Genomic DNA, 27,782 nt, shown 5'->3' with positions numbered 1-27,782 from the left:
AAATCAGATAGCCAGGAAACTTAGAAATTGTTGATACCACACAGATCAAGAATCACACTAGACAAAGAAATCTGAGTTCCTAAGAAGCCACAGTTATTCTCTGCTGCTGCTGCTGCTGCTAAGTTGCTTCAGTCAGGTCCGACTCTGTGCGACCCCATAGACGGCAGCCCACCAGGCTCCCCTGTCCCTGGGATTCTCCAGGCAAGAACACCGGAGTGGGTTGCCATTTTCTTCTCCAATGCATGAAAGTGAAAAGTGAAAATGAAGTCACTCAGTCGTGTTCGACCCTCAGTGACCCCATGGACTGCAGCCTTCCAGGCTCCTCCATCCATGGGATTTTCCAGGCAAGAGTACTGGAGTGGGGTGCCATTGCCTTCTCCAGTTATTCTCTAGAGAAAGTCAGTCACCTCTACTAGTGTCCCTGGAATTACACCTATAATTTTCACTACAGAAAAGTACAGCATCTTCTTCACAATCAACACAGTCACATTATTAACACTTAGCATTGAACCAAAAACATAAATGATTTTTCCAGTATAAATATATATGTGAATATACCACTACAATATTATGAATGGAAGAACAAGCACTCATACATTATATAGGTCATTAAATGTTAGTTATGCCACCTTATCTGAAAACACTAAATTTTATGAAAAACATAAAAGGATTATTTATCAGAAACCAGAGAATTGTGTTTCATTATATGTCCTAGGAATGATAGATTCCACACCTCTTTGCAATGGAACAACCTATCCATTTGAAGACAACATAAAAAGTTCATGATATCTCTTGCAACATGCCAGTGACTAATATTTTCCCCTCATTTCTTTTTCACAGCAAGAAAACAAGAACAGCCTCCTTATACCATTCTCAAGTGGTTTTAAAAGCTCTTTAAACTACTCAGCATATTAATGATTTTCTATTTATAAATTACACCCATTGAAAGGCTAAAATGACAAATAGAGCATTGAAACTTGTCTCTGTCAGAAACTTGCCTCTCCCACATCCAAAAAGAACAAAGACAAGGCACTCTCCAGTTGACACTAGCGTTGTCGGAAGCTGAGCTATGAGAACTTTAAGACCCTGAATGGTGAGCTGGCTGTTTTTTTTTTTCAATAGAAAATCTTCTCCCAGTTCCTAAGTCAAGAAAGAACTTAATTAAAATGTAACTCTTTCAACAGATAATATAAATGGGAGGGGTGTCATCATGCTTCTTCTATGCCCTTTCCTTTGTTTATTTTAATTACTAGACATTTCCGTTTATTATGATTCAATCCACGTATCAATGCCATAAAGCCATCTAACCCACCTTAAAAAAAGATTCAGCAGAAATTTCAGTCTATTTTGCCAGAAGCTTAGAAAAGCTAAGAAAATAAAATGCACATTTATAACACGTTACTCACCCATATTTATAGATCTTCACATTAAATGTTAATTTGTATTTCAAAATAGCTTTAGAAGGTATATGAAATAGCTGACAGCTTTTGTTTGGCTGTTTTCCCATCAGAATATAATCACTGAAAGAACAGTCCTGGGTGCTGCTGTCATGGAAATGGCAGCAGAAGGGAACAAGTGGCATTTGTGCAAATGAGTACATACACATCTATTTATTTTAAAAGGCAGAATAAAAGCTCATATTCTGAAGAACTCATTGTTGATTGTTGTTTAAATAATCTGTAAATATAGATTATGACAAGTAGGATAAATTATAAAACTTAGAACTGGAAAGGTATCATTTACCACTTAAATAATAAGTACTATGGTTGACTGAAAATATTCTACTGATAGCTGGGAAAGAGCAGAGACATGGAATTAGTCACTGGGAGTCTCTACCCAGAAGTTTTCAGCCTGCTGGGATGTATCATGATGCTGTGGCTATTAGAAAAGGTGCGTGTAGATGGAGAGTGTATCTTCCTCAGCTATTCTGCCCTCAAAGTGATCTCTCTTCTCTGACATTCCTTCTGGTGGTTTAGTCATAAAGTGGTGTCTGACTCCTGTGACCCCATGGACTATAGCCCACCAGGCTCCTCTGTCCATGGGATTTCTCCAGGCAAGAATATTGGAATGGGATGCCATTTCCTTCTCCAGAGGATATTTCCAAATCAGGGATCGAACCCAAGTCTCCTGAATTGGCAGGCAGATTCTTTACCACTGAGCTACCATATTTCAAAAGTTAACAGATCACATATCACTATATCACTGCTCTTTGATTCACTCACATTCATAATAACAAAAGATCGAAATGCGTTCACATTGCAGTGTCTGTGGTCCTTCTGTGTTGGATGTTACATAGGCTTGGTATGACTGGAAGTTAAGTCCTAAGGGAATATGCTCTTTTAGGATTCAAATGCTAGAAGATGAGGCAACCTGGATGAGTATAGGCTGAGAGAACCCAATGATCCCATGCACCACTAATCTGCAGTGTAGGAAGCTCCATGAGCTGTGAACGGAAATGAAGGTCAGGTTACACTCTCCCATAACACAGGCAGGGAATCAGAGAAAAGCATTAGTTCTTGAAATGCCAGTTCTCAGCTGTTTGCTCCTGCAGATGGGAAAGGGACCCCCTGGTGACAGCCAGGTCCTCCACATTCCAGGGAGGGGAGGGGAGTATGAAAACAACTGATGCCTCATGGTGTATCAGGCAGGCTGAAGGGGAGGGGTGGCCTGTTGATGTCTACAGATCTTTGTTCTGTTAAATGCTGAGAAAGAACCCGAAACGTTCAAAGAAGTCAACTGCTCACAAACTAATTCTATGATGCTGGCGACAAAGAATTCTCTAACCATCACGGGGGCAAGATTATCATAGGAGGAGGAGGTCTAATGAGGACCTTCAGTGAAGTCCAAACAACAGAAATGTCAGTCTCAAGAGTTCACAATAGATATTATTCTTTTCAGTTTTTTATCTAGTATATGTATCCATGAAAAAGGTTTTTTAGAAACACAGAAAATGAGGGAAAGTAAAAATGTAAGAAAACTTCATTATTGGAGTTAGTCTTAGCTGTTTGTATATATCTGTTCTAATATACCCCAGTAGGGGTTTTCTTTGGAGAAGGCAATGGCACCCCACTCCAGGACTCTTGCCTGGAAAATCCCAAGGACGGAGGAGCCTGGTAGGCTGCAGTTCATGGGGTCACTAAGAGTCAGACACGACTGAGCGACTTCACTTTCACTTTTCACTTTTTACTTTCATGCATCGGAGAAGGAAATGGCAACCCACTCCAGTGTTCTTGCCTGGAGAATCCCAGGGATGGAGCCTGGTGGGCTGCCGCCTATGGGGTCGCACAGAGTCGGACACAACTGAAGTGACTTAGCAGCAGCAGGGGTTTGCTTTTCTCCTGTGCTTCTATGTACACTTTTAGCTGTCTTAGAATTTTATTTCCATGGCAGCAGCTACAGGCCAAAGCTTCCAGATTTTAAAAGTTTAGCACTTAACCCTGACCTCTAAAACAGTTAGCCAGAAATTAACACAGCAATTAGAATATTTGGGCTGAGAGTAGGCAGAGGAAAGAACACCTCCACTTGAGTGAACAAAAAGATAACAATCAGGATTCCCAATTTAATCATGAAGAAATGCCCTTTGGCAAATAAATTACATTCAATTTGCTTGCTGCACTGCAATGGCAAAGTCAAAAATATTGGAGTGATTTTTTAATATTTCAAATAGTAACTTAGAGACAAGATGTTCTCATTATCATCTAATGAAATTTTAGTTTGTATTGATGTGTACTGGAATAGAGTGATGGGTTTGAATAAGAACTTCACATTTAGATGTTACATTATTTCATACAACCTAATTTTATCATTACCATATAGTATCATTACCATATAGTACCATTACCAAAAGTATCATTACCATAGTCAAGGCTATGGTTTTTCTGGTACTCATGTATGGATGCTAGAGTTAGAGCATAAAGTTAGACCATAAGGAAGACTGAATGCCAAAGAATTGATGCTTTAGAACTATGGTGCTGGAGTAGACTCTTGAGAGTCCCTTGGACCACAAGGAGGTCAAACCAATCAATCCTAAAGGAAATCAACCCTGAATATTCATTGGAAGGACTGATGCTGAAGCTGAAGCTCCAATAATTTGGCCACTTGATGCAAAGAGCCAACCCACTGGAAAAGACTCTGATGCTGGAAAGATTGCGGGCAGGAGGAGAAGGGGGCAACAGGGGATGAGATGGTTGGTGGCATCACCAACTCAATGGACATGAGTTTGAGCAAACTCCAGGAGATAATAAAAGACAGAGAAGCCTGAGTTGCTTCAGTCAATTGGGTTTCCAAGAGTCGAACACAACTTAGCACTAAACAACAAGTGTCATTATGATTAGGACCAAAGCTCCAGAAGCAATACTTTGCCTGTATAGCATTGTGCAAATTACTTCATCGCTCTTAGTGACCTCCTTGGTAAAATGAAGGTGTGAATTGCATCCATATTACCAAGTGCTGCAGGCATTCAATGGCATCAGCTAGCCAACCACTCAGAACCTGCTAGCTGTTGTTATACCAACTCCTGCTAGGGTTCTTCTCACCCTGTGAATTCATGCTAGTCACTTAAAATTTAAAAGTCAATTCATCAAGCCAATTCATCTCAAATTTTCCTCTCTCTTTTCCATAGATTTCATAGAACCATCTTTAAATATTTTACAGGTTTCTTACTCTAAATAAATGCAAGCAATTTTATAAGAATCAAAAGAAGTTCATTACTACTCATGTCACATTTATTCAGGCCAATGATTGTAATAAATAATCAATTGTTACAAACAGAGGAAAGAAATTTTGATTTCTTAGTGTTTCTGTGCCTGTGTACAAGCTCTCAGTTGTGTCTGACTCTTTGTGATCCCATGGACTATAACCCAACAGGCTCCTCCATCCCTGGAATTTTCCAAGCAAGAATACTAGAGTGGGTTGTCATTTCCTATTCCATAGGATCTTCCTGACCCAGGGATTGAACCCATGTCTCTTGCATCTCCTGCAATGGCAGGCAAGTTCTTTTACCTCTGTACCACCTGGGAAGCCCTTCTTAATGTGTCTATAATTACTCAAATAGTCAATTTGACTAATCTGAAAAATAAGGAATACTTGTATGTTTTCACTAGGGCTTATATTTCACTATACTAATGTAAACTTTTATTCTATCAGTTGTATCAGAGTTTTGCCATGTTTTACTACAGTCTGATTTATAGTTTATACTTTGCTGTCCAATAGAGTAGCCACGATATACATGGTTTTTCAGTACTGGAAATGCAGCTAATCTGAACTGAGAATTACCAGAAATGTAAAATACATATAGTGAAGACTTAGTAGTTTTTTAAAAGACTGTAAAATATCTCAATATTTTATAAGGAATACACATAGAAATGATAACATTTTGTATGTAGAAGGCTAAACAAAATGTGTTGTTAAAATTAATTTTACCTGTTGGCTTCTACCTTTTTTTTAAAAAGTGGCTTTAATATGATTTAGAATTACATATGTGGCTTGCACTATGGTTTGCATAATATCTGTACTGGACTGTACCAACTTAAAATTTCTGGGGAAAAAGTACTCAGCAATTTATACTAACTGCAATCTGAAATCAATTACAGTCAGGAGTTGCAAAATGTAGCAAATCAAGAAATAAGTTCACCCAAAGTTAATTTTGATTATAAGAGTATATGATTAAGAGTGTTTTTTCTTTGAGGTATAATTGACATACCACATTATATTATTTTCAGGTGTAAAACATTTTATTGTTGTTTAGTCGCTAAGTTGTGTCCGACTCTTTGTGACCCCATGGACTGTAGCCCATCAGGATCCCCCATCCATGGAATTTTCCAGGCAAGAATACTAGAGTGAATTGCCATTTCCTTCTCCAGGGAATCTTTCCAATCCGTGGACTGAACCTGGGTCTCCTGCACGGCAGGCAGATTCTTTACCACTAGCACCACCTGGGAACCAGTGTAAAACATAATGGTTTGATAGTTGTATGTATTGCGAAATGATCATAATAAGTCTAGTTAACATCTGTCACTATACATAGTTTTACAAATTTATTTTTTATGATGAGAACTTTCAAGATTTACTCTCTTAACAATTTTCAAATATGCAATACAGTATTAGTAACTATAGTTTTCATCCTGTATGTTACATCTCCATGACTTATATATTTACAACTAGAAATCTGTACCCTTTGACCCTCTTCACCCATTTCACGAACCTTCCACTCCCCAACTCTGGCAACCACCAATCTATTCTCTGTATCTCTGAGTTTGATTTTTATTATTTTTATGGCCAAATAATATTCCTAGGTTTTTAATTAGGGGGAATTTCTATAGATTAATAACAATATAGATATGTTTTCACCAAAGTCTTTTTAAAATTTATTTTGATTTTTAACTTACTCTACTTATATCCTTCTCAGTACTTGGCACTTGTGGAAGATAGAACTAAGAAATTTGCATCTGTAACAAAAAAACTATAAAATATGTATATTATAATTTTATAATTACATTTTAACTATGTGTCTATACAGAGTTTTCTATTTCTAAATAAATGTAAACCATTTTATTATAATTAAAAGCTTATTATTATTTATCTCAACACTAATTCAAACAAAGGACTATAAATAATAATCAGTGGTGACAAAGAATAAAGAATATGATTCTTTATAGTGTTCCCATTATTTTACACTGAAAATATTGGTTTCTAATTGCATTTACATAATTTACATTACCTTTTTTCTAGATTTTTACCTCTGATACTTTTAAATCAACATACTAACAATAAGACTAACAAGCCTAAGACTGGGTGTTTGCCTTTTTTTCTTTTGCGGGGGGGTGATCATACCACAAGCCTCATAGGATCTTAGTTCTCCAACAGGGATCCAACCCCTTTCCAGACAGTGGAAGCCTAGAGTCCCAACCACTGGATAGCACTTTAGGGAATTGCCTAAGAAAGGATTTTTAATTTTTGCTTTTGCCTCTATTTGTACTTATAGCTCACTAAACTGTAAAGATCACATACTGAGCATTTAAAATACTTTGAAGTAATTCTTTTAAGTTGTGGTTTTGACAACTTGATATACAATTAAGTTCATGTAAGTTGGATTTCAATTTTTAAAGATTGCTTGTATTTTTGTCTTTAATTATATAAAATTACATAAAATACAAAAGATTCCAAAACAAAAAACAACATGATGTATATACAAAGGTCTTTATTTCATCTTGCCTTTTCTGCCCTGTATCCCTCTCTCTTTTCTATAAGCAATAATTTTTATTACATTCTAATGCAGTCTTTCATTTTATTTTGAAAATGAAAGGAATGGAATGCCTATCTACATTAATATTTCTCTCCTTCCATAGTTACATATATTAAGTCTTCACTTTTATTTTTTCACCTAAGTCTATCCTCAGATTATTTCATATTAAGACTTGGAGATATTCCTTTTTCCTTTTTACAGCTGCACATATTTTATGCTATGGATTTACCTTAATATGTACAGCCAGTGCCCTACATTTGGTCATTTGATTTTTTTTTTCAGTCTTTTGCTAAAATATAAAGCCTTAAGCATATTCTTTTGAACATATACATAACCACAAAGTGAAAGTGAAAATCACTCGGTCATGTCCGACTCTGTGACCCCATGGAATGTATAGATCCAAATGCAGGAGACCTGGGTTGGATCCCTGGGCTGGGAAGATTCCCTGGAGAAGGAAACGGCTACCCACCCCAGTATTCTGGCCTGGAGCATACATGGACAGAGGAGCCTGGTGGGCTACAGTCCATGGGGTCACAAAGAGTCAGACACTAGTGAGTGACTTTAAAAATAACCACAAAGAGTATCATTTCACATTACATGCTACATAATTTTAAGCTGAAATATGTATTCAGTTCAGTTCAGTTGCTCAGTCATGTCCAACTCTTTGCGACCCCATGAATTGCAGCACACCAGGCCTCCCTGTCCATCATCAACTCCCAAGTTCACTCAAACTCACGTCCATCGAGTCGGTGACGCCATCCAGCCATCTCATCCTCTGTCGTCCCCTTCTCCTCCTGCCCCGAGTCCCTCTCAGCATCAGAGTCTTTTCCAATGAGTCAACTCTTCGCATGAGGTGGCCAAAGTACTTGAGTTTCAGCTTTAGCATCATTCCTTCCAAAGAACACCCAGGACTGATCTCCTTTAGAATGGACTGGTTGGATCTCCTTGCAATCCAAGAGACTCTCAAGAATCTTCCCCAACACCACAGTTCAAAAGCATCAATTTTTCAGCTCTCAGCTTTCTTCACGGTCCAACTCTCACATCCATACATGACTACGTATTAAGTTAGTTTAATAAAGTGCTATTGTCTCTTGCCCATAGCTAATATTTGGATTTAAAATAACCTCAGAGAATACTTTCTAACCTGCCATGAACCCTAACCACTGAGGAAGAGGCTGAAAGACCCTGGGATCAAATCAAGAGCTGAATCATTTGAAAATACTGGAAGTATTTTCCAGTCTTTGGAAAGATTGATGCTGGAAGTCTTGAAGGCACAAAGAGAAAAGGGCAGCAAAGGAAGAGATGGTTAGATAGCATTACTGACTCAATGGATATGAATTTGAGCAAACTCCAGAAGACAGTGGAGCACAGAGGAGCATGGCATGCTATATACAGTCCATGGGGTCACAAAGAGTCAGATATGAGTTAATGACTGGACAACAACATTATCTCTTGTCCATAGATAATATTTGAAAGTAAAACCACCTGAGAGGATACTTTCTAGCCTGCCATGAACCCTAGGCACTGAGGAGGAAGGTGGAAGACACTGGGATCAAATCAAATAAAGAAAAAATTTCAAGTGGAGGGAATGGAAATTAAACAATTCCATACAGATGTCTTTTCAATAAAAAATAGTCAATTATGAAGAGTTTTGTTATTGTTTGTTTTTATATTATTATTCAAAAGAAGTAGCAAAGAGTTTGGAGCAGAGTCTTTGAAGCATTTGATTGGGAAATAATTTATAGGTAAATTTAATATTCATCCCAAATAGAGAGCCTAGTTGAAACCAAAACCATAAATTTGTGCTTCAATAAATCATCCTAATTCCCACATTTCTCAGTGTTCTGAAGCACCACAGAGTAGATGAGGCGGCAGTAGTATCTAGGGCTGAGTGAAGAACACAGGAGCTGAGAAAGATACCAGGGTATCCTGGGGCTTGTAACACATGATTATGTGGTTGATCATGAAATAAACTGAGTAGGAACAAACCATGAATTAAAAGAAGAAAATACTACTCCATGATTAAACATATGATTGAAATTAAAAGGACATTCTTCTCATGAAACTAAAACTGCCATAAATGATCAATTTTACTTCCAAAGAAATTAGACAACAATTTATTGCAGGTTCATAACGCTTTTCTTAACAACACTGGTTTATCATTGTTGTATAGGCACATAGTCATACGAGTTTTGTCATAAGAAATTTATCATGACAGTTAAAAGTCTAATATAGTTTAACATTATGCACAGCTATATGCAGAATTTAATCACTGTCCAATATGATACTATGCTCCATTGCTCTGTATAGAGCTCTCCTCAGTTCAATAATAGTGTTTGGACTCAAGCCCACATCATCTTTCTATATTTAATATTTAATATTCATCATGACACATTTCTGTAATTTCCCTGTTCCAACCACCATAAGACACTTTGACTATAATGATACTTTTTCTTTGGCTAATCAAAGCTTCACATTATTCATATCCTAGGATTCAAACTATTCTCTTTTTAATTTTTAATAGTCACGATACAAATTTTAAAAATGGTGCTTTTCTCTTCTTCCATAGTTATCTCTCTTTTCCTCCTTGTCAAAATAAAAGAATTTGTCCAGTAATATTAACTCCATAACGACAGAAACTCCTTCTTAATCCATGCTTCTTAAATTTCTATCCCATCTCCAGCACCTAATTAACAGTCAGAATCCTTCGTGGGCTTCCCTGATAGCTCAGTTGGTAAAAAATCCACCTCCAATCCAGGAGACCCTGGGTTGATTCCTGGGTTGGGAAGACCCACTAGAGAAGGGATAGGCTACCCACTAAAGTATTCTTGGGCTTCCCTTGTGGCTCAGCTGGTAAAGAATCGGCTTGCAATGCAGGAGACCTGGGTTCAATCCCTGGATTGGGAACATCCCCTGAAGAAGGGAAAGGCTACCCACTCCAGTATTCTGGCTTGGAGAATTCCAAGGACTATATAGTCCATGGGGTTGCAACAAGTCAGACATGACTGAGCAACTTTCACTTCACTTCACATCACGTAAAAACTGGACATGGATCAACAGACTGGTTCATTTTGGGAAAAGAGTAAGTCAAGGCTGTATATAGTCACCCCCACTTATTTAACTTACATGCAGAATACAACATGCCAAATGCTGGGCTATATGACTCACATGCTGGACTCAAGATAGCCAGGAGAAATATCAACAACCTCAGATATGCAGATGACACCACCCTTATGGCACAGGAGAGTAAAAAAGCTGGCTTAAAACTCAACATTCAAAAAACAAAGATCATGGCATTCTGTCTCATCACTTCAAGGCAAATAGATGGGGAAAAAGTGGAAACAGTGACAGATTTCATTTTCTTGGGCTCCAAAATCACTATGGACAGAGACTGCAACCACAAAAATAAAAGACCCCTGTTCCTTGAAAGAAAAGCTATGACAAACCTAGACAGAGTATTAAAAAGCAAAGACATCACTTTGCCAACAAAGGTCCATCTGATCAAAGCTATGGTTTTTCCAGTAGTCATGCATGGATGTGAGAGTTGCACCATAAAGAAGGCTGAGCACCAAAGAATTGATGCTTTCAAACTGTGGTGTTGGAGAAGACTCATGAGAGTCCCTTGAACAAGAAGAAGATCAAAACAGTCAATTCTAAAGGAAGTCAATCCTGAATATTCACTGGAAGGACTGATGTTTACAATGAAGCTCCAATACTTTGGCCACTTGATGCGAAGAACTGACTCATTGGGAAAGACCCTGATGCTGGGGAAAATTAGGCAAGAGGAGAAGGGGGTGACAGAGGATGAGATGGTTGGATGACATCATCTACTCAATGGACATGAGTTTGAGCAAACTCAGGGAGATAGTGAAGGACAGGGAAGCCTGGTGTGCTGCAGTTCATGGGGTCACAAAGAGTCAGACACGACAGCAACTGAACAATAACAACATGTAAAAACTAGTACAAAATTAATGCAAAGATTACATATATGTCTGTCTACTGACATCGTTTCAAATCTCGTGGTAAATTTCAGGCTTGTAGATTCTAGAAAGAAGTACATAAATATGGGAGATTGTTTTGTCTATGATAATGCATATTATATGAGATTATAAACAATAAATATAATTTAAAACTCTATTAGATTAATAGATAGGAAGATACAAAAATGATGCAAAATGAATTGGGAAACAGTATACAAAATAGCTGAGCAAATGACTAATAGTTCATGCAACCTTGTTATGGGTAATTAGTTCAGTTTAGTTTACGGAATCAATAATTACTGGCTTGTAAATAAGCAACTATGAAAATGTTTAGCAAATAAAGCCTCCCTTAAACAATTTCTCATTTATCATAATGCAAAATTCATAGGCAAGAAGAAATATAATCATGAACATAATCACTATCCCATTAGCCTAGAGGCTTAAAAAAAATTGTGAGACCAAGAATAAAGAGAGAAGAGTGCATGCAAATAAATGCAATAGCTGCCTGCATGTGCGCATGCTTAGTTGCTCAGTTATGTCCAACTCTTTGCAACCCAATCGATGGTAGCCTGCCAGGCTCCTCTATCCATGGGATTTTTCAGGCAAGAATGCTGCAACCAATTGCCATATCCTTCTCCAATATCTGCCTAGATTCCAGTTTCTCGTTCTATTACTTTTAACTCAACAGTTTATGTAGCCACTTTTCCCCCCAAAGTTGATAATGCTTTCTATTGTATTTTTAAATTTTAAAAAATTTTATGTAATTTTTAAAAGTTACTTTCCATTTACCATTATTACAAAATTTTCACTACATTTCCCATATCATATTACACCCAATAGTTTGTACCTCCCACTCCTCTACTCCTTTATTGCCTCTCACCACCCTTCCCCACTGGTAACCACCAGTTTGTTCTTTATATCTGTGAGTCTACTTATTTCATGTTAAATTCACTAGTTTGTTATAACAGCTGCTTGTGTTTTTTTGTTTTGTTTTTTTTATTTAAATTTTATTTTATTTTTAAACTTTATATAATTGTATTAGTTTTGCCAAATATCAAAATGAATCCGCCACAGGCATACACGTGTTCCCCATCCTGAACCCTCCTCCTTCCTCCGCCCCCCACACCATCCCCCTGGGTCGTCCCAGTGCACCAGCCCCAAGCATCCAGCATCGTGCATCGAACCTGGACTGGCAACTCGCTTCATACATGATATTTACATGTTTCAATGCCATTCTCCCAAATCTTCCCACCATCTCCCTCTCCCATAGAGTCCGTAAGACTGTTCTATACATCAGTGTCTCTTTTGCTGTCTCGTACATAGGGTTATTGTTACCATTTTTATAAATTCCATATATATGCATTAATATACTGTATTGGTGTTTTTCTTTCTGGCTTACTTCACTCTGTATAATAGGCTCCAGTTTCATCCACCTCATTAGAACTGATTCAAATCTATTCTTTTTAATGGCTGAGTAATACTCCATTGTGTATATGTACCACTGCTTTCTTATCCATTCATCTGCTGATGGACATCTAGGTTGCTTTCATGTCCTGGCTATTATAAACAGTGCTGCGATGAACATTGGGGTACACGTTGTCTCTTTCCCTTCTGGTTTCCTCAGTGTGTATGCCCAGCAGTGGGATTGCTGGATCATAAGGCAGTTCTATTTCCAGTTTTTTAAGGAATCGCCACACTGTTCTCCATAGTGGCTGTACTAGTTTGCATTCCCACCAACAGTGGAAGAGGGTTCCCTTTTCTCCACACCCTCTCCAGCATTTATTACTTGTAGACTTTTGGATCACAGCCACTCTGACCGGTGTGAAATGGTACCTCATAGTGGTTTTGATTTGCATTTCTCTGATAATGAGTGATGTTGAGCATCTTTTCATGTGTTTGTGAGCCATCTGTATGTCTTCTTTGGAGAAATGTCTATTTAGCTCTTGGGCCCATTTTTTGATTGGGTCATTTATTTTTCTGGAGTTGAGCTGTAGGAGTTGCTTGTATATTTTTGAGATTAGTTGTTTGTCAGTTGCTTCATTTGCTATTATCTTCTCCCATTCTGAAGGCTGTCTTTTCACCTTGCTAATAGTTTCCTTTGATGTGCAGAAGCTTTTAAGGTTAATTAGGTCCCATTTGTTTATTTTTGCTTTTATTTCCAATATTCTGGGAGGTGGGTCATAGAGGATCCTGCTGTGATGTATGTCAGAGAGTGTTTTGCCTATGTTGTCCCCTAGGAGTTTTATAGTTTCTGGTCTGACGTTGAGATCTTTAATCCATTTTGAGTTTATTTTTGTGTATGGTGTTAGAAAGTGTTCTAGTTTCATTCTTGTACAAGTGGTTGACCAGATTTCCCAGCACCACTTGTTAAAGAGATTGTCTTTAATCCATTGTATATTCTTGCCTCCTTTGTCAAAGATAAGGTGTCCATATGTGCGTGGATTTTTCTCTGGGCTTTCTATTTTGTTTGTATGGAAATAACAAAAAACCTCGAATAGCCAAAGCGATCTTGAGAAAGAAGAATGGAACTGGAGGAATCAACCTACCTGACTTCAGGCTCTACTACAAAGCCACAGTTATCAAGACAGTATGGTACTGGCACAAAGACAGAAATATAAATCAATGGAACAAAATAGAAAGCCCAGAGATAAATCCAGCTGCTTGTTTTTAAGGAAACCTAGATTCCAGTTCTCTAGCAGGTAATGTTTATAATCCTAATGTATTTTGCTTACCAAATCCTCCTCTATTCCATTTCCTATACAGTTATCAAGATGAGCTTTCTAAAATAAAAATCTAGTAACTTATTTTTATATTTTTGAAATTGTTCAATATGAACTCATAGTTTTCACAATGAAATCTAAACCTATTATCATAGTATTTATTACATGTGTACTCTGGCTCCTAGTCTTATCTAGCCTTATCTCTTACTCTCTCCTATTCTATATATTTATTTTTATCTCCTTCACTCATTCAACAAATTGTATATCGGGTACCTGATGCCAGACACTCATATACCATTTAATTTCATCATCACTTGAACCCTCTGCTACATATTTTCCAAACTTTGGACCTTTGACTATGTTATCTCCTATGTCTGAAATGGGTTTGCTTCTCCCACTTCTCAACCCATTTTTCCTACCTAACTCCTAGGGTCCTTTAAGATTCAGTTCAGTCCTAAAGTCAATCAGTCACGACTGCTTGACTGACCCGAAACCCTTCTCTGCATGATTGGTTTTGGTGTTTCTTCTATATGCTGCTATGACATAAATCAAGCATTACATATTTTATAAGATAATTTTTAATATTAATTTATATTTTGTTTAAGGTATACTGCTATGATTTGGTTTTGGTACCTGCAAACAAATTTTTGAATGATGTAAAAATACTCAGTAAATACAAATGTTTTTACCTTTTAGACAAAAATTGTCATTTTACCAGAAAAGACAATTTCTTTCAATATGTGCCAAGCAAAGATATGCTCTTTTTGTTAATGTGTTTGTATTATTACAAAAATCATTAAGATATTTGTTTTGTTTAAATTTCCCCAAAAATGCATCTGAGTTATGCACTGCTTGACAATGACTCAAAAGATACTTAACAGTAAGGAAGTGTGTATGTTTATGTTTTAAGTATGTGTGTGTCTAGTGATTTCTTTGAATAACAAGTTCATGTGATATAAATAATCATGAGACCTGATGTTACAATGGAAAACAGGAGGTTCATATGTTTGGCACACAATTATATATAGATAAAGAGCATATTTATTAAATATTGAATCATAGACATGGGATGAAGGAGTCACTGTACCAGATTTTGGGGGGCAGGAAATTTTGAGAGTTTGAACATAAGTAGATAAATTTGAATCTTAAATAATAACACCATAAGTTGATATAAAGTACAAATCACTTAATGATAAGGACATACAAATAAGGTTTTCTATAAATTTCAGAATGATTGTGTTACAGTGATGCTATAGACTGATTGCTTGTATCCATACAAAATTCATATGTTGAAATCTAATCCCCAATATAATGGAATTTGGAAGTGGGACCTCTGGGAGGTGATTAGATCATGAAGGTGGAATCCTCATGAATGGGATTAGTGCCCATAGAGAAGAGGCATCCAGAGAGCTCCTTTTGCCATGTGAGGGAACAGTGAAAAGACGTCTGCCCATGAACAAGGATGTGGGTTTCCACCAGACCCCACTAAATCTGCCAGTGCTTTGATCCTGGACTTCCAAGCCCCTGGAACTGTGAGAAATAAATTTCTGTTATTTATAAGTCAAAGGTTTCCCTGTGGCTCAGATGGTTAAGGGGGCTCAGACTGTAAGGTGGCTCAGACTGTAAAGAATCTGCCTGCAATGCAGGAGACCTGGGTTCAATTCCTGGGTCAGGAAGATCCCCTGGAAAAGGGAATGGCTACCCACTCCAGTATTCTTGCCTGGAGAATTCCATAGACAGAGGAGTCCGGTGGGCTACAGTCCATGGGTTCCGCAAAGAGTGGGACACAACTGAGCTATCTTCGCTTTCACTATAAGTCAACTAGTCTAGGCCAAAGGGACTAAGATATTGACAATGAGAAAAAGAAGAGAATATGGTGCCTGGGATATGTTTGATCCAAAAAAGTAATGGATAAATTGAAAGACTGTGGGATTATTTAACGCAATTGCATATTTGTTAGTTCTTTATTCTTGACTTCCTTGAGTTGTGATTCATATTCTTTCAGAAATGTGGTCCTTCTTTCCCTTCTCCCTTGTCTGTTGACTCTTATTTGGCTTCATTCTAAGTATGATTCCCAAAAAAGGACATGTTTAATCAGAAGAGATCTTTAATACGAATGATAATTGCTGACCAAACACCAGAAAATTCTTCATGCATATGAAGACCACCTTTTAAAAATAAAGCCCTGTGAACAATGTCAACACAAGCAGCAAAATTCCTCTAGGAGGGTATTTCAAGCTTCTATTTCACGACTTGCTTTTATGGGTTTAAGCACAAGCTTGACATTATGTGAATGCAGTTTGCTGTGTTTAATTACTATCATTATTATTATTACAGATACAGTAGTAATTATCTCTTCTTACTGTCTCATTATGTTTTGATCAATTCACATAATAAAAGTTTACTGTAAATATAAGGTTAGGTAACATTCAGGAAAACATGTAATTATGGAATATATAATCATATACAATCTAACAGCTGATCATTTCCAACATTTCCAACAATTAAATGTTTAGAAAGTAAAGAATTAGCTGATTTTAATAACATAGGTACAGATCTAGATGCAATGGCAACGAAGAGTTTATTTGTTGACCTAAAATTACTTTACTTCTGTTATATTAATAACATCTAGGTTTCTCAAAAACATGCTGGTAAAAAAAAAAATCTTTCCAGCTTTATTAATGATTCATATGGCAGTTTCTGAAGAGACAAGTCCCACAGAGAAGGAGCACTTGATTAATGACCTGGAAACACTTTTCCTTTTCAGCTGATTAAATAAAATTGACTGGATTTTTACATTTTTATAATAAAATGACCTGCAGGGCTGAGATGACACAGTGAAAGCAGCATGTTCACTCTTCAGCAGATTTTTATTTTGTCACTTGTAAAAATGAAAGGGCTAACCACCCAAGCAGAAAAATGCACTTTATCATCGTCCATGGCTTCCATGCTGACAAACACTGCATACAAATAAAAAAACATGGAGGAGAATAGATAGTGTTTATATGCAGCTAGACTTTGTCTAATGATGACTAAAGTCTTGTCATTCCTGGGCCAATAAACTGTGTTATTAAATTATTATTTAAAAATGAAAAACCTAGAATTAAAAAAAAAGGCAAAATCTAACCTTTGCAATCTTTAAAGGCATTCCATGTTCAGAATTATTAGATGTCATTACTGTAATCTTTTTTGCTTCTGGGCCAAGAGATTCTCTTTGGAGACCAAAGTTCTGTTCTTACTTTCACACCAACAGCCTCACAGACAGCCCCAAGCAAAACTGTGAAGTAAGAAAAATTGTTTTTTCTTGCATTTCCCACAGTATCATCTTTCTTTCTCTCTCTGGATCCTTTTCAGAGTATTCTTTAGCCAGGATCTGACCTCCCTAACATAGTATCCTTTGCTTCTTCTTTGCTCCCTACATCCTTGCTTTGTAGCCTATACTTGTCTGCTCCCTCAAAGTGGTATCTCTGTTATCCCCATCTCCCTCTCCCAGACTATGGCTATCTATAGTCACTCTTTGAAGTGTACTAGTTCCAGGCCCATTACCTTAGTGAAAGTGAAGTCGCTCAGTCGTGTCCGACTCTTTGTGACCCCATGGACTGTAGCCTATCAGGCTCCTCCGTCCATGGGATTTTCTAGGCAAGAGTGCTGGAGTGGATTGCCATTTCCTTCTCCAGGGGATCTTCCCGACCCAGGAATCGAACCCACATCTCCCGCATTGCAGGCAGACGCTTTACAGTTTGAGCCACCAGGGAAGGTGATTTCAAAAAGAAACCTTCCCTAGGCATTAACTTGATAAAGGGAAAGGTCAGAGGAAATTCTTCAGGGGTGATTATCCTTTACACCATAAATTACTAAATAGTGGCCAAAGATGTGCTCTGTTTGGCCTAACAATTAAATCCAGGATACTTTACACAAAAGCCAGAAATTCCAAGTACTTTTGAAAACTCCAAAACTTTTTATCCCTAAACCAGATATCCCACATGGCAATAGTCATATGAAGCTGCTTGAAATGAAGTATCTCAGATGGGATGTATGCTCACCACATCTACCCTTCTCCCTAGTACCCTGGACACTCAAGTTGAGTAACACTCACTTTATCTCAGTACTTCTATCCTGCTCCTCTCATGGGGCTTCCCCAATGGTTAAGCAAGTAAGGAATCTGCCTGCAATGCAGGAGACTCAGGAGACACTGTTTTCAATCCCTAGGTCAGAAAGGTCCCATGGAGAAGGACATGGCAACCCACTCTAGTATTCTTACCAGGAAAATCCCATGGGCAGAAGAGCCTGGTGAGCTAAGGTCTGCTGCTGCTGCTAAGTCATTTCAGTCATGTCCAACTCTTAGTGACTCCATGGATTGCAGCCTACCAGGCTCCTCCATCCATGGGATTTTCCAGGCAAGAGTACTGGAGTAGGTTGCCATTGCCTTCTCCGGAGCTAAGGTCCACAGAGTTGCAAATAGTTGGACATGAATGAAACAACTGAACACACACACACACACACACACACACACACACACACTCCTCTCACTGATACAACTTGCCTAACCTTTGTAGACCTTTGAATTTGTGAGTGCTAACCAAGACCTTGTCATTCTTTCTGATATCTAAAGTGATACAATATTTTTCAGTTTATCTTTTTCTCTTCCTAGAAAAAAAATGTAATTACCCATGCCATTTAACCCTTTGAAACAATTGTAACGAGATCATTTCTAGCCAGTAGGACAGGCTGCACTGTGGAAGGTTAATGTGAGATTTGAGGGCAGCGTTACTTGTCTGTGTCCATGGTAATACTGTCCTCTTAATTGGCCTGGTTGTCTTGAAATTCAAATCAGTCATGAAATAAGTGGGTCATTTGAATTTGAAAGTTGTTAAACTCAGAGAAGAGTAGCACTAGATAACATCCTTTATTTCATTTTCCATTCATTTGTGAAATTTCATGATAGTAACATGAGTATTGGTATATTTTCTCAAGAAGAAGGGAAAACAGTCACTGAGAAATATCGTTCATTGATTTGGAGTTGGATAAGCACTGTTCAATAAAAACCACCACACTATAGTTTTAAATTACTCTTACTACTTCTCTTGAGTATCCTGATCTATTTCTTAATTGAACACATAAGAAGTTACGAGGTTCTCTTACTGGAGTTGAGTAGGAAGGGTTATATTCTTGTTCTTACATTTTTATGATATACCATGATAAATAAATAACCTGGTCAATTCAGTTTTATGATATAAAATTATCAATAATAGTGAAATTTCAGTACATGTAATGTCACTAGTAGTTACTACTTTCAGTGTATTTTGCCATGCATTAATTCCCAGATCAGCATGAATAAAAAAGAATGTAAGACCTGTGATGGTAGGCTCTTGTCGGCTATACCTCTAGTCTTAGAATCACACTAACAAATAGTCAACACTCAATAAACATTTGTTGTTTATTGAAGATAGTGGTTGAATTTAAAGTGAATCTTCAGACTCTTCAATCATGAAGCACTTATATGGTCACTAGTAAATTCTAAGCAAAATATTATTTTTGCCCTGTCCAATTCAATATTTATCTGATTTGGTATGACTGGGCCAAATCTTCTGGACAAACAATTAATTTTCTGTGCCTAGATGAGTGTTCAATATTATGTTCAATTCAAGAAATCCACCAAAATCATTTTGTCTAGAACTCTCATAAGTACCTTAGAAGTGCAAAGAAGTGTATTAACATCTGCTCATGTGTGCCTAATCATACTGATAGATCTGTTTTACCATCCCTTTATTTAGAACATCATATGATAATTATTAAATTACAATACAGAAAGCAGGCTAGCAAACTGGCCTCCATAGTAGACTCTTGCTTCCCCACAATCCATTCTGTATAGCACTGGTATATATGTAACTCATTTCATATTCATTAAATATATATATATATATATGTAATCAAATACACACCCACACATGGGTATGGGTGTGTGTGTGTGTCTGTATTCCTTCAATAAGGTTGCTTCTAAATCTTCCCAGGGTAATTAAAGACTTTTATTTCTATTTATTGCAATATCAGTTTAGCTGCTTTGAGTTACATAATGATTTTAGCTTTGAAGTTAAAGGTCAGTCTCAGGGCGAGGACCACTTTACTGTGAAGCTGGAAATATGAAGAAGTGTGAATAAAACTGTTCATGACCCTCTGAGTTTCTGTGAGCCAGGACTTAAGCAAGAATTTGAAAGATGTCAAATGCACACTCACTTCAACAGGCCATTATAAATGCCATACAGCTCCCATAGCATGCAATCAGGCTGGTGACACTGGACACATGGTGGGTGCCTGTAGCAAACCATGAGATAATTGCATTTACATGGAGATCTCTGAGGAGTGCAAAGCCCTTTATGGATTTCACTTTGAATCAATTTGTATAATTCCCAAATGTGTTCTGCCGAATTAGAAAGGGATAGATTATATCTTAAATTTTAGAGATAAAAAAATGAGGCTAAAGAAAAGATACATATCTGACCGAAAGGCCCAGAAAACACTTAGAACTGTGCTTTTTATAGGACATTTTCATGCCTTGCTCTGTTGCTCTTTAATCGAGAGCACACTACCACCTTACAGACACCCAGGGAGGCCTCGGAAAACAATTCCATGCAGCTTTCACTTTCAGGTTTATAGGCTCTCAGGAAAAGTTCAGAAGTTCAATATGATGACATAAGAAGTTCAAAGGTTCACAGTCTATCAGTGAAAATAATACATTAAATTAAAACATGTAGATTATTTTTTTCCTTTCACATGTTAAGTAATATTTCTGGTATTACATGAACAGAAAATTCAGGAAGAACTCTGTGTTAAAGTGAGACTGGAAATGGGGGTGGGGGGGTGGATGAGAAATTCTTAGCGGCATGGGGAAGGGCAAATGCTGGGATTCCAGTTTCCTCTGAATGTGAATCTCAAAGACATGGCCCGCACACGAACCTCGGGGACCTCAGGATTCAGCTGAGTTTTCTTTGCTGAAGAAAGCTTCCTCTCCTAAGAGAAGGTCATGCTTTCTCCCAAATGATGTTGATGGTGTTTTTGTTTTCACAAGTCAAAACTAAGTTTTGAACACTTGTGGGTAGTAGTCACAGCTGTTTGGAGTCCCTTGTGCTAGCCCTGGTAAAACAGTTAAAGATCAAGGGAATGACATTGGCTGCTTAACTTCACTTTTGTACCTTTAAAATGCTGAAAGCCTCCCTAAAATTCACTTGGTTAAACTCTGTGGAGTACTTTTTTTTCTTTTAAGCAAATTTTAAAAGCAGAAAGGATTCCTAATAAATTAGAATCTAAAAACTGATCATGCTTTTAAACTTAGTCTAGAAATATAATGTGAGTGTGAATCGGAATGAATCTTAGGTTTATTTACCCAGTGCAATAATACATAAATTTCAATTTTTATAACAAAATATTCTTTTTTTTACTAGATATTATTTTTTATTTTTTTTTTTTTTTTTTTTTTTTTTTTTTAAATTTTATTTAGATATTATTTTTTAGATATTATTTCTAACAGAATCCTCCATTTCTATAGTATCTAGATTCCTTATGTTTGAAAATCAGACTACCCAGTGAAGAGTACTGCACAGGTCTGAGATCTTGATGATGAACCTCTGTATAGTCAGTGAAGAAGGACTCTAACTGCAGCAATTGAACTATCTCACTGAGATTCCCACCAAGCTAGGAGCCTGGGTTGACACTGAAATGATTTTGCACAGTCATAGAATCCACTTATGGAAGTTGAGATGTTTTGCTCCTTGAAATCCTCATTCACAATTATAGGATGTACGGGTTAGCTGTCCAGGATAGTCTTTTATGAAGTATGGATGGGTTCTATGACTTCCCTGAAAATACATGCAAAATCTTGTGTGTGTGTGTGTATGTGTGTGTGTGTGTTGTACACACACGTCTTTCTTAGGAAAAAGCAAATACATAACCTTTCCTTGAGATTTTCCAGAAAATCTGTATTGAAACAAAAGGAAAGCCAAGTGTGTGTATTTGCCTGGAGGCAGTGGGGTCTAGTGGAGCCGAGCTCCACTGAGGGGTTGAGAGATTTGTGCCCTAGTCTCAGTTGATTGAGACTAGAAGCAATTTTTTGACCTTAGGCAAGTTACCTAATCTCTTCATGTCTCAGTTTTCTCAACCATGAAATGGGGGAAATAATACCCTGCACCTGCCTTTCTTAGTTCATAAGGCTAGGGTGAGGATGAAATAAGAATTTGTAAGGAAACCCTCTACATTAAAGAGTTCCACAAACGCATGGCTTATGGGGATCAATCCTTTCTGCTCTTCTCTGCACTCCCTCCCCCTTAACTTTACCCCTCTTATAAATTCTCTATGAGAATTGCTTACAGAGAATTCCCCATCTAATACTAAATAACACCACCTTCAAATGCTAAATTCAATATTCTATAAAATAGCACATGTGAAGTATAGACTTTATTATCAGGTCAGCCCTCACTGCATAGTCCCATCTCTTCTTTATTTAGTAAACTACCACTCAGGATCCAGTTTCAGTCATTTCCTGGGTAAAGTCTTTCCTTCAAGGCCACATGAAGTCCTTTTCTTTGCACTTCCTTCAAACTTTATTCAAGGCCCATCATATAGCACTTATCAAGTTGCAATGTGTTTATTTATTTCCTGGGCCACCTGCCCACTAAACTGTCAGAACCTTCTCTTCACTATTCTTTGAATAATTCTTCAAACATTGCACAAGGCCACATACATAGTAGGCACATGATTAAGTAGTTGTTGAATAAGAAATTTGATATAAATGAAAAAATCTACATAAAGTATGGTGCAATTTCCTCAGAAAGAGCATAATTTTCTGGAGTTTTGCTGTGTGAGGTACAACACATACGCTACACAAGGTCTATGTTTTTCTAGGTAAGAACATTGTATGTGCCTTATTTCTACTGTTTTAGAATGTTTTGTAATCTATTGTCTAGTTTTTTCACTCAGGTTAAAGAATAGTTCCTTAAACCTGTTTGGCTCACCTTATTTCTGAATGGATCCTTTGCAGCAGTGGTCCCCAACCTTTTTGATACCAGGAATCAGTTGTGTGGGCTTCCCAGGCAGCTCAGGTGGTGAAGAATCCTCCTGCAATGCAGAAGACCCTACTTTGATTTCTGGGTAAGGAAGATCCCCTGGAAAAGGGATAGACTACCCACTCTAACATTCTTGGGTTTCCCTGGTGGCACCGATGGTAAAGAATCTGCCTGCAATGTGGGAGACCTGGGTTGGATCCCTGCATTGGGAAGATCCCCTGGAGGAGGTCATGGCAACCTACTCCAGTATTCTTGCCTGGAGAAGCCCAAGGATAGAGGGGCCTGGCAGGCTGCAGTCCATGGCGTCGCAAAGAGTCAGACACGACTGAGTGACTAAACACAGCATGGCACATCAGTTTTATGGAGGACAATTTTTCCACAGATAGGAGGCAGTGGGTGGCCTAAGGGTTGGGGATCCCTGCCTTATAGGAGTTTACATCTACTTCCATATGAATGCTACTTCTGTTTGAAAATATTATCTTTAGCCCTAATGTCAAAGCACTCATTGTCTCCATTATATACGAAATATACATTAAAATTTAAATCAAAAGAAATTCAAGAAGGACTTCCCTGGTGCTCCAGTGGATGAGAATCCACCTTCCAAAGCAGGGAACAAGGGTTAAATCCCTGGTAGGGGAACTAAGACCCCCCCCATTCCAAGAGGCAACTAGCCTGCGATCCACAACTATGAAAGCCCATGTACCATAGCAAGGAGCCTGTGCCCCGCAATATAAGACCTCATATGCTTCAGTGAAGATCCTGTGTGCCACAACTAAGACCCTGATGCAGCCAAATAAATAAGTATTTTTTAAAAGACCCAGAGTAGCCTAAAATAAAAAAATAAATTAAAATTTTAAAAAATAAAAGAAATTCAAGATCTTATTAAAATCTTTAAAACTACTACACAATGCAGATAGTCATCTTGTGAATTTAACCTACCTAAAATTATCTACTGTGGCCTCATCTTTTTGTTCTTCTCTCCCAGGAAGGTTTGTAACATTAAGAGAAAGCATGAGTAAAATTTGTCTCAGGTAGAGCTTGTAGTGCAAAAAACACCCCTTCTTCTCACCTTTGATCATGCTGATTAGCCTAATTCTGGTCCATCTGCCTCTAGTCTGCCAAAGACCAATGGGGGGAAAATGAGCAGTGTCTCTAGCATAAACTGGCTAAAATAATTCACATAGAATTTTCACTGTCCATGGTTTAGACTTCAGGACCCTAGTAAGTTGTATCATTCCCCATTCCACCCCTCCCACCACTTACCACATTGTTCCTATTTACCAATCGGCACAATAGTCCAAGTACTCTCTTAAGGTCTAATCCTCCACACTTGTTTCCTTTTGATAATGCCCCACAATCTTATTACTAGAATATAGAAAAATAGCTGTTTTGAGCATGTGAGCTTAAGAGTAAGGAGAAAGAAGTGTCTATTTGCCCATTGCTTCAGTATTAGATATAGAGCTGTAAGCTACATTTGTACAAATGGCTTAGCACTTCCAACTTGTTCCTTATTTGATTGAATTGAGCATACTTGGTTTTTATAAAGAATTCCATATTTTTAAAAAACTCATTATGACTCACAACTTTGCTTGAGGACAGAGAATACTCCTAAGGAAACAATTGCTTGACTTTGAGGAATGTGATCCCTTCATTATTTTTGGAGATAGAGCCATCCAAAGGGGACCAGATAATAGGTGAGGGTAAAAATAAATTCCATGGCTTAAACCCAGTAAGAGCAATGGAAAGTACATTAGCAAACTTAACACAAGAGAGTAGGACCAATTGAGTTATGGTAGAGTTGTGATAATAAAAATATAAATCTATCACTTGATCTCTTAAGTGAGTACATTCCACTCCTTTCTTATGATGTTAGCAAGAATGCTTATGAATCTACCTGTCTAAAGTTTTATCTTACCCAATAGGGTAACACATCTCTACTCCTGAAAAGTTTTCAGCTCTAACTTCCCAATACAAAATGCCCTAAACACTCAGAAGTTTCAACCCACATGGTGTGCTGTTTTCTCAGCATCAGATGTCTTTGCTCAAATTGTATTGCATGCTGCCAAGTAGAACAACAAGAATATCTCCCCAACAACCCATTACTTAGTATGAAAACAATTTCAATATCACCAGTCTAGCCATGTGTAGGAGCTAGAATTCATAAGCACTTTAATTTGCTGCAGAAATATTGGCTTGATATTACCAACTGAAAATTATAGTTTAATAGTGAGCATGTTATAACTTCTTTTCTAAATTCTACTGAGACTGATTAGAACATCTTAATTTTAAAATCATTTAGGGAACTTGCATGTATATAGTTTTACTTTATTCATAATGTTGTTAAGTTCTGAGAGGTAATTCCTTTCTTCAAAATTAATTTGTAAACCTCTGAAGAACATAGAACAATTGAAGAACTCTGACAACTTCAAAACTTTAGTTTTTCCACCCTTGTCTTTTTGTATAGTATATTCATGCATTCTCTTCAGCCTCAGTTCAGTTCAGTTGCTCAGTCATGTCTGACATGTTGCGACCCTATGGACTGCAGAATGCCAGGCTTCCCTGTCCATCACCAACTCCTGCAGCATACTCAAACTCATGTCCATTGAGTTGGTAATGCCATCCAACCATCTCATACTTTGTCACCCCCTTCTCCTCCTGCCTTCAACTTTCCCAGCATTAGGGACTTTTCCAAGGAGTCAGTTCTTTGCATCACGTTTTCAAACCCAGTGGTGAACAAAAAGTCTTCTGGTGACCTCTATTTCAAACAATACTTTATATTTCACAAAGTGAAAGATTAGCAAGATAACCACAGTAAACTGTGGGTGACCTTAAAATGTTCACAAATGTGATTAGAATTTATCTTTGACTACAACAAAGATTTGGGGCTTCCCAAGTGGCTCAGTGATAAAGAAACTGCCTGCCAGGCAGGAGACTTTGATTCGGTCCTTGGGTTGGGAAGATCCCCTGGAGAAAAAAATGGCAACCCACTCTAGTATTCTTGCCTGGAAAATTCCATGGACAGAGGAGCCTGGTGGCTAAGGTCCATGGGATTGCAAAGAGTTGGCATGACTTAGTGACTAAATAGCAAGAACTACAGAGACCTACTACTCCTCATTTATTCAGAAATATTCAAGTATCTACCACAGTAGCAAACATAATTCCTTCCTTCATATAGCCTGCAATCGAGTGAAAGGTAAAGTAATCACATAAATAAATATGAAGTTGTAATTATGACAAAAATGGAAGGGTTCAGTTCAGTTCAGTTCAGTTGTTCAGTCATGTCCGACTCTTTGCGACCCCATGAATTGCAGCACACCAGGCCTCCCTGTCCATCACCAACTCCCAGAGTTCACTCAACTCACGTCCATCGAGTCGGTGATGCCATCCAGGCATCTCATCCTCTGTCGTCCCCTTCTCCTCCTGCCCCCAATCCCTCCCAGCATCAGAGTCTTTTCCAATGAGTCAACTCTTCGCCTGAGGTGGCCAAAGTACTGGAGTTTCAGCTTTAGCATCATTCCTTCCAAAGAACACCCAGGACTGATCTCCTTTAGAATGGACTGGTTGGATCTCCTTGCAGTCCAAGGGACTCTCAAGAGTCTTCTCCAACACCACAGTTCAAAAGCATCAATTCTTTGGTGCTCAGCTTTCTTCACAGTCCAAATCTGGCCATACTGGCAAAACCATAGCCTTGACTAGACAGACCGTTTTTGGCAAAGTAATGTCTCTGCTTTTGAATGTGCTATCTAGGTTGGTCATAACTTTCCTTCCAAGGAGTAAGCGTCTTTTAATTTCATGGCTGCAGTCACCATCTGTAGTGATTTTGGAGCCCCAAAAAATAAAGTCTGACACTGTTTCCACTGTTTCCCCATCTATTTCCCATGATCTGATGGGATCAGATGCCATGATCTTAGTTTTCTGAATGTTGAGCTTTAAGCCAACTTTTTCACTCTCCACTTTCACTTTCATCAAGAGGCTTTTGAATTCCTCTTCACTTTCTGCCATAAGGGAGGTGTCATCTGCATATGTGAGGTTATTGGTATTTCTCCCAGGAAACTTGATTCCAGCTTGTGCTTCTTCCAGCCCAGTGTTTCTCATGATGTACTCTGCATAGAAGTTAAATAAGCAGGGTGACAATATACAGCCTTGACGGACTCCTTTTCCTATTTGGAACCAGTCTGTTGTTCCATGTCCAGTTCGAACTGTTGCTTCCTGACCTGCATACAGATTTCTCAAGAGGCAGATCAGGTGGTCTGGTATTCCCATCTCTTTCAGAATTTTCCACAGTTTATTGTGATCCACACAGTCAAAGGCTTTGGCATAGTCAATAAAGCAGAAATAGATGTTTTTCTGGAACTCTCTTGCTTTTTCCATGATCCAGTGGATGTTGGCAATTTGAACTCTGGTTCCTCTGCCTTTTCTAAAACCAGCTTGACCATCAGGAAGTTCACGGTTCACATATTGCTGAAGCCTGGCTTGGAGAATTTTGAGCGTTACTTTACTAGAGTGTGAAATGAGTGTGATTGTGCGGTAGTTTGAGCATTCTTTGGCATTGCCTTTCTTTGGGATTGGAATGAAAACTGACCTTTTCCAGTCCTGTGGCCACTGCTGAGTTTTCCAAATTTGCTGGCATATTGAGTGCAGCACTTTCACAGCATCATCTTTCAGGATTTGAAGTAGCTCAACTGGAATTCCATCACCTCCACTAGCTTTGTTCATAGTGATGCCTTCTAAGGCCCACTTGACTTCACATTCCAGGATGTCTGGCTCTAGATAAGTGGTCACA

This window comes from Bubalus kerabau, chromosome 18, assembly GCF_029407905.1.
Source record: "Bubalus kerabau isolate K-KA32 ecotype Philippines breed swamp buffalo chromosome 18, PCC_UOA_SB_1v2, whole genome shotgun sequence".
Classification (NCBI taxonomy): Eukaryota; Metazoa; Chordata; class Mammalia; order Artiodactyla; family Bovidae; genus Bubalus; species Bubalus kerabau.
Note: the sequence above shows the minus strand (reverse complement) of the source record.